The sequence below is a fragment of the Pygoscelis adeliae genome, unplaced genomic scaffold, assembly GCF_000699105.1.
Source record: "Pygoscelis adeliae isolate BGI_AS28 unplaced genomic scaffold, ASM69910v1 Scaffold114, whole genome shotgun sequence".
Lineage (NCBI taxonomy): Eukaryota > Metazoa > Chordata > Aves > Sphenisciformes > Spheniscidae > Pygoscelis > Pygoscelis adeliae.
In genome coordinates this window covers 154,502-165,979 of record NW_008824587.1, presented here as the reverse complement: position 1 = coordinate 165,979, position 11,478 = coordinate 154,502, and positions in this window count along the sequence as shown.

The following is an 11,478-nucleotide window of genomic DNA, read 5'->3' as shown; positions in this document are numbered from 1 at the left end:
GCTGGGGATTGCAGATGTGTTTGTTTGAGGTTTTTTAATCTGAAGAGTCATTTTAGCTCAAGACTCATCAGCAATAATGATGTTCTAGTAATTGCACCCTTACAGGGTTTGTATCAGTTTATAAGTGAGAGTCACTAGACTGTGGGCTGCTCATGCTGCCAGTCGGCATCTTCTCCATCACAACCCAGGTGAAGCAGAGCCTTTGCCCAGACAAGGCTGAGGTGGTGCAGCCGTGGTCCCACTCCCTCACCCTGGCGAAGCCATGAAGCCAACTGCCACAGAAGCAACCGGCAACTGTGAGATGTCAGAACTGGGCACACGAGGCTGAGCCCGCCCCACCAGTGTGCAGGCTGGCCGTCCTTTACAAACACTGGGGCACCTGAGCAAGACCGTCCTAGGAAAAACTCCCTGGCCAGAGAAAGAGTAAAAGTCCATGAAACATGTGCATGAAGTAAGGGATGAATCCAGCAGCTCTCCTGATCCTGTGCTGGGAGTCCCAGCCCTTGCAGATGCAGGGCAAAGTTTGGCAGTGACACCCTGAAACCTTAACGAGCAGAGGACAAACTTAAAAACAACCATCCAAAATAATTTATAAGTGTCATGATGTTTAAACGAGCCTTACAGATAGATTCCTTGTTGTTAAATACTTGGGACTGGTGATTTTATGGACCAGAGTGGACTCCAATCCTCATCTGCAGGGCACATAGAAGTGGGACATCACACAGAGCAGAACATCACTGCAAAGTTATTTGGTGCGTAGGCTAAAGCTGGTTTGAAAGACCTTCAGTGAAGAGAAACAAGTTTAAAAAATACTTCTGGATTGTGTGTGTGTGTGTTACCCCCCACAGCACAGCCTTCCAGAGACCTGCTCTTCTCACCATCGTCACCAGAAGCTTAAACTCAATGCAGAAAAAAATGGGGGTCCCTCATTCCTGGCCAGCAGAGCTGGAGCCCCAGACGTGTCATTGCTGCCACAGGGATGGGTGCTCCCTGCATATGAACGTGCAGCTGGGCCGGGGGGAGAGCGTGTTCTCGGGATTAAGACAAAAAGAAGACCACCTAACTTGATCTCAGATCCCCTCACCGGTGCAGGTTCAGAGCCCCTGCTGAGAAGTTACTGAAACCCAAACAGCCATGGAAAAAGTTAATTCCATTTTCCACTTCAGCAAGTTGGGCTAATATTGATACACCAGGCCGCTGCGAGCCATGGGTGAGCGTGGGCATCCCCAGGAGTACCGTCCCCTTGCAGCACCCTAGCACTCCAGAGCCAGCCACCTGGAACAAGCTCTAAATGAGTTTCCACCTCATCCCCAACACAGTGTTTGCCTTGAGATTGTAACACAGCTTTTCATGGCAGTCTCACTTCGTCAGGATCCCAACACTGCTGAGGGACAGGGCAGAGACTCTCCCCCCTTCCCTCTGCTCCCCCTGCTCTCCCATCCGGGCGAGTCCCACCCGTGCAGGCTGCGGCTCCGGACGTACCTTGCACATCCCGGGGAATGGGCAGCCGCTGCTCCCCAGGGCACCTCCCAGGGCTCAGATCCCCTCAGCCACCACCTGCCAACCATCTCAAACCCGGGGAAGCCACAGGCTTCCAGCACCATTGAAATGGGCAAATGTGAGGGTCCTGCCCACCACGCAACTGAGGACAAAGCAACAGCCGGCACGGTGGCCACCGACAACTGAGGAAGTGACAGCATTAAGTCAATGCTTGTCAAGGTGGGGCCTTAATAGCAAGAAAGAGCCTTTCTGTTTCAGCGGCAGAGAGGTGCAGAGACGAGGCTTATAGCTAGGAGGGCATGGACAGAAACAGCTTGCTTCTGCTCCTCCGATAATAATCTCTAATCTTTGCTCCTGTCAAGCATCTTTCACTCACAGCTTTCCAAGCCCTTCACAAGCAGTCAGCTCCCACCCTCCACTGCAGTGGGTGAACGTCAGCATCCTTATTTTTACAACTGGGGTCGTGCAGTAGAAGCGCAACTTTCCCAAGGCCTCTAGCAAGCTACAAAAGCCAAACAGCTGATTTTCCTCCCTCCCCCCTCTGCACGCAGCCATCCCACGCATGTCAGCCCAAGCTGCAGAGCAAACATCCTCTGGAGAAGTAATTCAAAGCCAGCCAGTAAACAAACCTCCAAAGCCTTGGCCCTAGAGACAGGGGGAGCGCAGCCGCTCCCTGCCAGAGAAGTCAATAATGACAGGCGAGCAGAAAGGAAGGGGCTGGAAGAACAAGAGTCATTAGTGGAAACTTGTTGTTTGTGCTAATTAGATCATTATCTGGAAACTGCTATTGATGTTGCTATTTCAGCTCCTGCTGCTGTTCACAACTTTATTTTATCCATGTCTATCAACTGCCCACACTCTTCCACGTCCTGCAGAAAGGACCAGCAAAGCTGGCCCGCAGCCAAGCCAGGATGGAGATGGTCAGATGCTCTCACCTGCGCCCGCTGCGGCGCAAGAACCAGGCCAGCACCGCGTGGACGCTGCAGCGAGAAGAGGTGAACACACGTGCCAGGGAGGAACGCCACCAGCCACCCCGGGGAGGCTGACTGCAGCGCTCGGGGGACAAAGGCTGCAGTCCTTCCCAGCAACAAACTCCCGTGCTTTTAACCTTCCAGCGCTCACCGACACAGCCTAAGGACTTGCACAAGGTTTCTGCAAGTGGGCATGCATCCCCCTTTGGTTCAGTGTCAGCTCAACCCAGGCATGCCAAGCAGTACTCTCCTTGTCCCACACGCTCCCCCAGCACGGCTGCCTGCTGTGAAGCGGGTGCTCTCCTCCTTTCGGAGGTGGCTGCGCTGTGCTGCTGGGGCGAGGGGTGCTTGAGGTGACTTCCTTGGCCCTTTGGGTACCTGGGGAAGGGAGGGGAGAGGGCACAGAACAGACAGTAGATTAGTTTGTAGTATGTGTAATTAACATTACTTTGCAAAGAAGTGTGAAATGTTATGCATAACATTCCCTAATCCTCCTCCTCTCCCACACACTGGCAGACAGCAGTCTGGCACTGGGCAGATAAATACTGCAGAGTGTGTTTGGTGCTGCTGGCTTCCCGCAGCTGCTTCAAGCGCTGCCTCCACACCATGCCACGCGGTGCCCCCTCTGCTTTTGCTGCCGCTGCTGAAATCTCCACCCGAGGAGCCCAATTCTCAGCAACGGGGCGAACAGCCACACGCGCCAACACGAGCTCCAGGGTACAGCTGCAGCCGGCACAAAGGTGGAGCCGCCGCTAAGGCACCACGTGCCCGTGCCGCATGGCGCGGTGTGCTGAGCAGCTGAAGACGACAAACATTAGTGAACGCTGCCCCTAGCATAGATGAAACACAGAGAGGCTCCGACCCGCACTGTAAGATGCGGATAACTAGTGCTGAGCTCCAGAGCAGCCACACTGGCCACAGAGACCATCCCCGTGCTGGATGCCCATGCTTAACAACCCACAGCCCAAAAGAGAGGGCTGGCAGCAGAGCCCCCGCGCCGGGCAGCGCTTCCTTCCCCACCGTCACCTCGGCAGCTGCAGAAGCTCTCGCACACCCAGTTCACCTCCCTTGCGCGACAGGGAGCGAGAGCACCCTGGGCGCCGGAGGAGACCACGTATATCTTCAAACTTTACTTCCCAGCCCTTAGGCAGAATTGTTAAGGCTGCACGGCCTGCACAGGGGGCAACACCCCCAGCTCTGTGTAGCACGTGGAGGAACACACAGGCTGCTGAGCAGGAGCCAGCTCCCAAACACTACCCTGAAATACCAATTAAGAACAACCTTAACAGAGAAAAAGCCGATGAAAGTTACTGGGCTAGCAAGGTGGGTGCAGTGGGAGGGCAGCAGGAGCAGGCTGCACGCTACTTTCATTTACCGTGCCGTGCCACCTCTGTCAGGCCGTGCAGAAAGCTGCTCACGGGCTCCGTTTTGAGACGTGCTCCCTTCACTCGGGGGAAAACGTTTTCCAGTTTGTCATTATGTGCCCTGCACTATTATTGATCTTAGAGAGACATCAGATTAGGTTATTTGGTTATTAAAAAAGGAGGTGAGGGGAAGAGAAAAACACTTGGACACCTGTAGGATTTCTGCAGCTTCCCACCTGACAGCAAGCACAGCTCCTCTTCACATGAATAATACTGATGCAGCCCCGTTACATTATCAGATTTCCCCTTTGCTGGTATGAGCGATAATTGAATAACCTCGACCATTTGATTTCTGTGCCACATCTTCGAGGAATGAAACCTGAATAACAGAGGTCCCAAGCTAATCGACTTTGATTTATTACAGTCACTATTTTTCCACCTGGAAGCCACGGTCCTCCCTCACCCCGAGTGAGGAGAGCGGTGTGCTGGGGGGACCTGGGCTGGCGAGAAGACAAAGGTGAGGCTCAACAACTATCAAACTACAAATCAGGGAGCTGGGTTTGTGTCTGTAACTCGCATTCCCACTTCCTCCTGGGGTCCCTGCAAGTCCTCAGCCCCGTGGGCAGGCAGACAACACCCAGCTCCAGCACAACCCCCCTGCCCTACTGCCGTTGGCTTCAGGGAGCTGGAGGGGCATGAAGATGCAGATCCCCCCGTCCCACTGCACAGCGAGTGATGGGCAGCGTATCTGCACACACACGCAGTGCTGCTGGCAGCTTAGCCGCTACCAGACCAACCCCACAAGGATCAAACAGTTCAACAAGGGGTTGATGGGTCAATTTTTAACAGAAACCTCTCCGAGCTGATAAGAAATCAGCGTGGAGGTTTGCAGCCCTGCAGCCCTGTTCCTTCCTTCACACGACTGCCAACACCGGACATTTTGTCCTTGGGCTATTGACACACTGGCCCACAGCAGCCGGAGCGCGCACAGCTGGCTGGGTGTCACGGGCACGCTGGAGGGGGCTTCAGCAGCACGATGGAAACCAGCCGGTTACCGAAAGCCCCGACTCCTGCTCCTGAACTGCTGCCGTAGCTTCTCGATAGTTCAGATCCTTCTGGCTGGTGTCCCCAGTACGGCTGCTCACACCCCAGGCTCTGATTACATCCAGGGCTGGCTTGCTGCTTGCTCGTTAGTGCATCTGACCCTGACCTACAGAAGGGCTTTTATACTCCCACTGATGAGGACGAGGAAGAGGAGGGAAAATTGCATCACATCACCATAATAGGCTTTTGATTTTGTCCTTTACAGCAATTTCATACCAGTTCTACCCTACACCTGCAGTAAATTGTCAAAAATCAGCAATGACATGAGTGAACTTGCTTCTGCAATCAAAACTGCAAAAAATAATCATCTCCTATAGAGCCAGTTAAGGCACAGGGTAGGGAATGGCATGCATGTGACACGGGGACAGTCCCTGGCACCCGCCTCCTTCCCGTGGGTTCAGGAGTTTCCCGGGTGCACTGCGTGCTCCCCGGCACCCCGAGGATGGTGACAGCAGGCAGACAGTCACACAGAGCACCGCGCTCTCCTGAGTCCCTCTGTGTGCAGCCAGAAGCAGCCACTCCCAGTTCACTAAGACTTGCTTTGTTTGCGGCCAGTGGCGAGGAACGGGAATACTGGGAAAGGTCAGTGCCCGGCGCTCCCTCGCTCGAGAGGTGTGAAGCCAGCCTGCCTTCAGCACAGCCCCGTGGCATTCCCTCGCCGAGCTCTGCTTAAAACACCAACCCCTGCTGCCCTACGAAATGGAAGCACATTCAAATAAATCACCTCAAACTTAAAAGGTGCCATTAGCTATTAGCAAACACTCCAGGCCTATGGGTGAAGGTAATTCAATATGATATGCTTGGGCATGCAAGGTAATAGGTTTCAGCTGAATACCATGTGATACAATCTCTTCGATGGGAGGTTAAATGAGGCTGAGACAGAGACCAGATGGATTTATCTGGGTAGTGCCGATTATCTTTTTTTCTTTTTTGGTGTGCTTAAGGTGAAGCGAAGGTAAGTAAGGCAGAAGTAATCTGAGAGAAAAGGTGGAGCTCGGCTGTATGCGGTTGGGGCAGGGTTAGCAGGAGGCTCGGGACCTCATCCTGCTGGAACAAACCAAGCAAGTAGGAGGATGCTCACAAGGCAGCACTGACAGAAGCAGTCAGACAAAAAGAAGTACTTTATCAATTTCACCTTACAGAAGAACAACCAGAGGTCGGAGCGAGACAAGTCGAGCCTAGCTGGGCAGATGTAGACACCTATGAGATTGCAGCAGGACTTAGGAGGCCAAATGCCATCTCTAATCCACGCAGGACCTCTGCAGCACACGAAGGAGCTGAATCGGTCCCATGTCCAGGCACAGCAATGCTCTCCTCCTCTGCGGAGAAAGCTTCGTAGCCCTCACCAAGGCACAGATGTTTTTCCCACTGCCTTCTAAATTGCACGAGAGTTGCTGAAACGTGACCCCCTGAAACTACACGTCCTCCACAGCCGGCCAGGTCCTCCAGGAGCTGTGGGGCAAGTCCTGGGGCAGCACAGCCTACACAATCCATATGGCCTGGGGAAAAGCATCCCCAGCGCACAGCCCGTACTGAGGAAGCAGTCCTCTAGCAGCCGGTGAGATGGGAAGCCTGGTCTACAGCCACGGCACCTGGACAGCCCGTACCGCCTGAAGAGTCTTTGCTGCCCAGAGGGCCCTGTCCATGCAGGCACTGCTGCATATGGACTACAGAGCTTCCCTCGAGCTCTCTCAAAGGGTATCTGTTAGGAAGTTAAAACAAAATGTCTTCAGGAAAAAAGGGGGTTTAGAACATCTAACAAAACCCCAATCGCTTTCCCCCCAGATTTCAGCTTCCCAGTGTTTCAGCTGATCATGTGAATATTGAGTCAAAACATGCTTTTTGCTCAGTTTGCTAAAATTTTGTCTTAGAGATTCTAAAAACAGATTACCAGTGCTTGGATGTGTGGGTCTTTGGTTGAAAACCCCAAACATTGTCATCATAAAACAGAAATTTCCCACAGGAGGGTTTTTTCCTTACAATGCAGCTATCCACAGTTCTTTGTTGTTAAAACCAAAAACCAAGCTTATCTTAAAGCTCTCAGACATTAGTCAGAAGCTCAGTGTAGAAAGGGAACCAGCTCTAAAGGTTATTTAATAAGGTCTCAGTTGCAGTCCGTGTTATTTATTTGGACTAAGACCAGGGTCATTTTGTTGTAACCCCCTACGATCCAGGGATTAACCATGTCCCCCAAAGAGCGCACAGCTCCAGCAGCGAAGAACGTGACTGTCTCCATCGCATGGCAGCCGAACTGAACGCGGGCCGGCCGCTGACGGGGACAGATGAGCTGTTTTTAAGCAGAGTGGCAGTGCTCCATAATGCCCCTTGTAACACTGCACACTGATGCCAATTTTCACATTTTTGTAAACAAGGGAGATGATAGTATGAGTTAAATACAACAGCTGACTGCATCTAACAAGACAGTACATTTCCTGGCCCTGGGAGGCTGCAGGGCCCCAGCAGAGCGAGGACGATGCGAAGACGAGCGCTGGGCCGGGAGCCTCCCCTCTCCCGGGGCTGCGCAGGAGGGAATGATGCTCTGGCACTCACGGCAAACCTGCTTTCCAGCATTTCCTCTTACAGGCTTCCAAAGCCAGAATGAAACTCCTCAGTTCAGAGCTGAGAGTTCAAGTAAACAAGCTCATTCTTGAAAACAAAAGCAATTCTCTGTGAAGTGAGAGGTGGCACATGGCTGACACTTATTGTAGCTCACCAAATGACAGCATGTTCATCAAAGAATTTTAATTGTCAAAGCTGGTCATAGGTCTTTCTCCCTTATAATTCAAGAGCAGATGCAAGATCAGACAAGGACTGTTATGGAAAAAAGTAGATGGCAATAAATAAAGTTTAAATTAAACTCCTTGAAATGTAGTGGTGCTGGGCAAACACCGGCACGGGATTTATGGGGCCACATCTGGCCGAGAGGCTTTAATGGCTCCTGTGCAGCACCTGCATTCTTGGGAGTGCAACGTGCCCGCTGCTGTTGTGCAGAGGGGAGGACGATTACTCCGTGTGCCTGTAGCACAGAAGTAACCCCACCCAGCAGGGACTGACAGAAAAATGAGGCTCCCGATGGGAGAAAAACTTATAACAAAAGGAAATCTCAGTGGTGGGCTGAAGATGGAGATACAGCCAGATCAGACAAGTGAACAGTAAACATCTCTCTCCTCTGCTCAGAGCTGGGCAAACCTAACGCTGCACGTTTCTGTGGGTGGGATCAGTACACACCCCCCCCAGTAACATGGAAGCCAGAAACTGTCTGAGGCTCTGAACAAGCTCATTTCTCCCTTGCGAACAGCTAGGATTCACAGCCTCTTGTACGCGTACTAGCCCCAGGATGCTTTTTCCCCTGGGGGATCCTGATGCAGTGAGATGGCTGGTGCCATCCCCCTTGCCTCTCACATGCTGGCACCTACTGTCGCTTTCAAGAAGACACAAGCGGGGAGCGTGCATGGAGTGAGACGTGGTTTGGTCTTTGGTACAAAGACCAAACTGCTGCTGCTGTCCAGGCACGTCCATCTCGGTGCCAGGCGTGCGCAACCAGCTCTTGCCCCTGGCCAGCAGAAGTCAGGTTTCCCCAGCGCCATGCTTCACGGGGTAGCAGAGCAGGGGTGTGAAAGAGCTGGCTCCTTCTGCACACGGGTCTGGCCTCCAGCATACTCGTACCTTGTGACCGAAGGCCAACAACCCTGCACCACAGAGCACACATCAGACCCCCTCCCAGAGTCAAGAAAAGGAGCTGGGAGCTCAAGTTCACAACCCTTGCTGTCGCCAGAAATGGTTAAGCAGCTCCTTTGGTGTTTGACCAGCACTGTCTAAAACACAGCATAGGACACAGACACAGCACGCAGCCCAGACCTGGAAATCAGGTCTTTTCTTGTGATCATCATCTCCTTACAGACAACTCTTACTGTCATCCAGACGGACCTGAACAGCCCACCGACAGGAAAGGGTATTGACAAAAGAAGCCTCTGAGACTTACAGGTCCCTCTTGAAGCACTGTGGATGTTCCTGAGCTTCTAGATTACTACAACAACCTCAGGGAGAAAAGATGGGTACAGAAAAGAGCTCCAGCCAAAACCACAGTGAACCATTGCTAAGTGTCTCAGCTCTGCTCTTCTATCTGGCTGGCTAGTGCCAGGGTATCCTACATCTCTGCACGCTCATGGTCTGCTGCTGCTGCTGGAAGCCTCTGCTGGTAAGCAAACAGACTCGGAAGGGAGCTGTGCTCTCATTCCTCCTCCCAAAACTACGCACCAAAAGAAAAGGGGAATAAATCTCTCTCCCACACAAAAACAAGTTTGAAAGCAGAGACAGGTAACAAAATCAGTAATTGAGCAGCAGAACTGCTAGACACAGACACAAAGACAGGTGGTGACAGCACTCATTTTTTGGGACAGGTTTCTAATTACTGAACACACTTCAGTGCTTGCTACAGAACCTGTGTGCGCTTGCAGGCAGAGGCACATTAGCAGTCACGCCAGTCAGCATCTCCAAAAGGAGGTGGCAGCTATATAAACAGAGTCATTGCCCGAGAAAAGCGAGTGCTCAGCTTGTGCTTGGAGTACTTTGGTTTTGCTCAAGTGGGCAGCAAGGAGCACATTGGAGCATCTTTGGGAGGAACAGGCTGTGGAGGGAGCGGCACCTCTGCTAGAGCTGCTGCACAAAGCAGAGATGAGTTTACCACTGCACAGAAAACTATCTAGGATTTTACAATAGTTAAATCAGTGAATAACCCACATAGCATGACAGCAAAGCACGATGGAGCATCAGGCTAAGCAGCTTGGGCCAGTGCTGGTCAATAGCTAGACTTTCTTTTCCACAGGGATGGGGAGGAGTTGAGTCCTTGCCCTCCAACGCAGCTGGGAGACATCATCTGGAGCACTTCACAGTTAACAATCCCAGCCCATATAAAGGGACACGTCGGTCCCATCAGATCCAAGACAGGACCACTAATCAGGATAAAGCTGATGCCCATGAGCTGAGCTGCACAGGACAGAGCACCTCTGGAGTCTCCCGGCCTGGCCAGCTCGCCCGCAGCTTGTTGCTGGCAGCAAGCTGGCACACGAAGGCTTTGCACAAGGCAGCTGCCCAGGCACTGGGAGAACTGGCTGGTATGAGCTGCAGGTTAGCAAGGCAGAGGGATGGGCACAAGGCTTGTTTCTGACAGCGAGCTGGCAAGAAAGGCTGCAAGGAAGCTGCTGCAGGGATGGCAGTGTGCGACTGCAAATAAGCACGGCCACAAGAGCAGAGAAAGCAGCTATTCCTAAACCCTTTTAAAAGGCAGCACTCGATACCATTGCTTTAATTGCCCGCTTCACTACTGAGAGATTTGTACAGTCATTTTGTAAGCGTGGATAATACAGACTAAGGTAACCGTGCACAGACCTGTTTGTCACAGAAACTGGAACAGCCACAAAACCTGTTTGGACAGTGGCAGAGGCTGGCAGATTCACCCACATACCCAAAAGGCTGCAGATATCGGCGTCAGGTAGTGCAAAGTCTGTGCTGACCTCCACCCCTGCTCTGCAGCCACACACAACGCAAGATGCCCGGGTTCGCAGGCGGCTGCGGAGCAGAGAAGGCGGCATCGCCAGGGGAGAGGGGATTCCCTGGCCGGGGCTCTCCAGGGAGCTGGGCTGCTGCCAGGAGCTCCCAGGTCTTCAGACAAAGCCTCCCTGCAAAGCAACCCTCTCCAAAACTGATAACATCAGTAAGAACTGTAGAGTTCAATAATCTAACTTCTTGACAATACCAAAAAAAGCAGGATTGGGAGAGGGAAGGTGAGAGAGTTCAGTTCTCCCCTCCTTCATCATGACAATAAGGGAGGGAAAAGTAGGAAGATAAAAGGGAAAAGCAGAGGTAAAAAACGCAGAAGTTAAAAGCTGTGAGAACAAGAGTTTCAACAAAAATAAATGAAGTTCTTTGATTAAAACACAGAGGGCAATGGGAGAGCAGAGGTGAGGGGGGAACAAAAAAAAAATCACTTTTCTAAAGATCTGTTTATGTTCCACTAAAGATCACTCGCTCTTTCAGCCCGCTGCGATCCTGAGGGCCTCCACAGCCCTCCTGCCTGCACTCCCACTGTGCTGGTTTTGGCTGGGATAGAGTGAATTTTCTTCACAGTAGCTAGGATGGGGCTGTGTTTTGGATTTGTGCTGGAAACAGTGTTGATAACACAGGGATGTTTTCGTTACTGCTGAGCAGTGCTGACACAGAGTCAAGGCCTTCTCTGCCTCTCACCCCACCCCACCAGCAGCAGCCTGGCGGTGCACAAGAATTTGGGAGGGGACACGGCCGGGACAGCTGACCCCGACTGACCCAAGGGATATCCCACACCCCATGGCATCATGCTCGGCATATAAAGCTGGGGGAAGAAGAAGGAAGGGGGGAACGTTTGGAGTGATGGGGTTTGTCTTCCCAAGTCACCGTTACGCGTGATGGAGCCCTGCCCTCCTGGAGATGGCTGAACACCTGCCTGCCGATGGGAAGGAGTGAACGAATTCCTTGTTTTGCTTCGCTTGTGTGCATGACTTTTG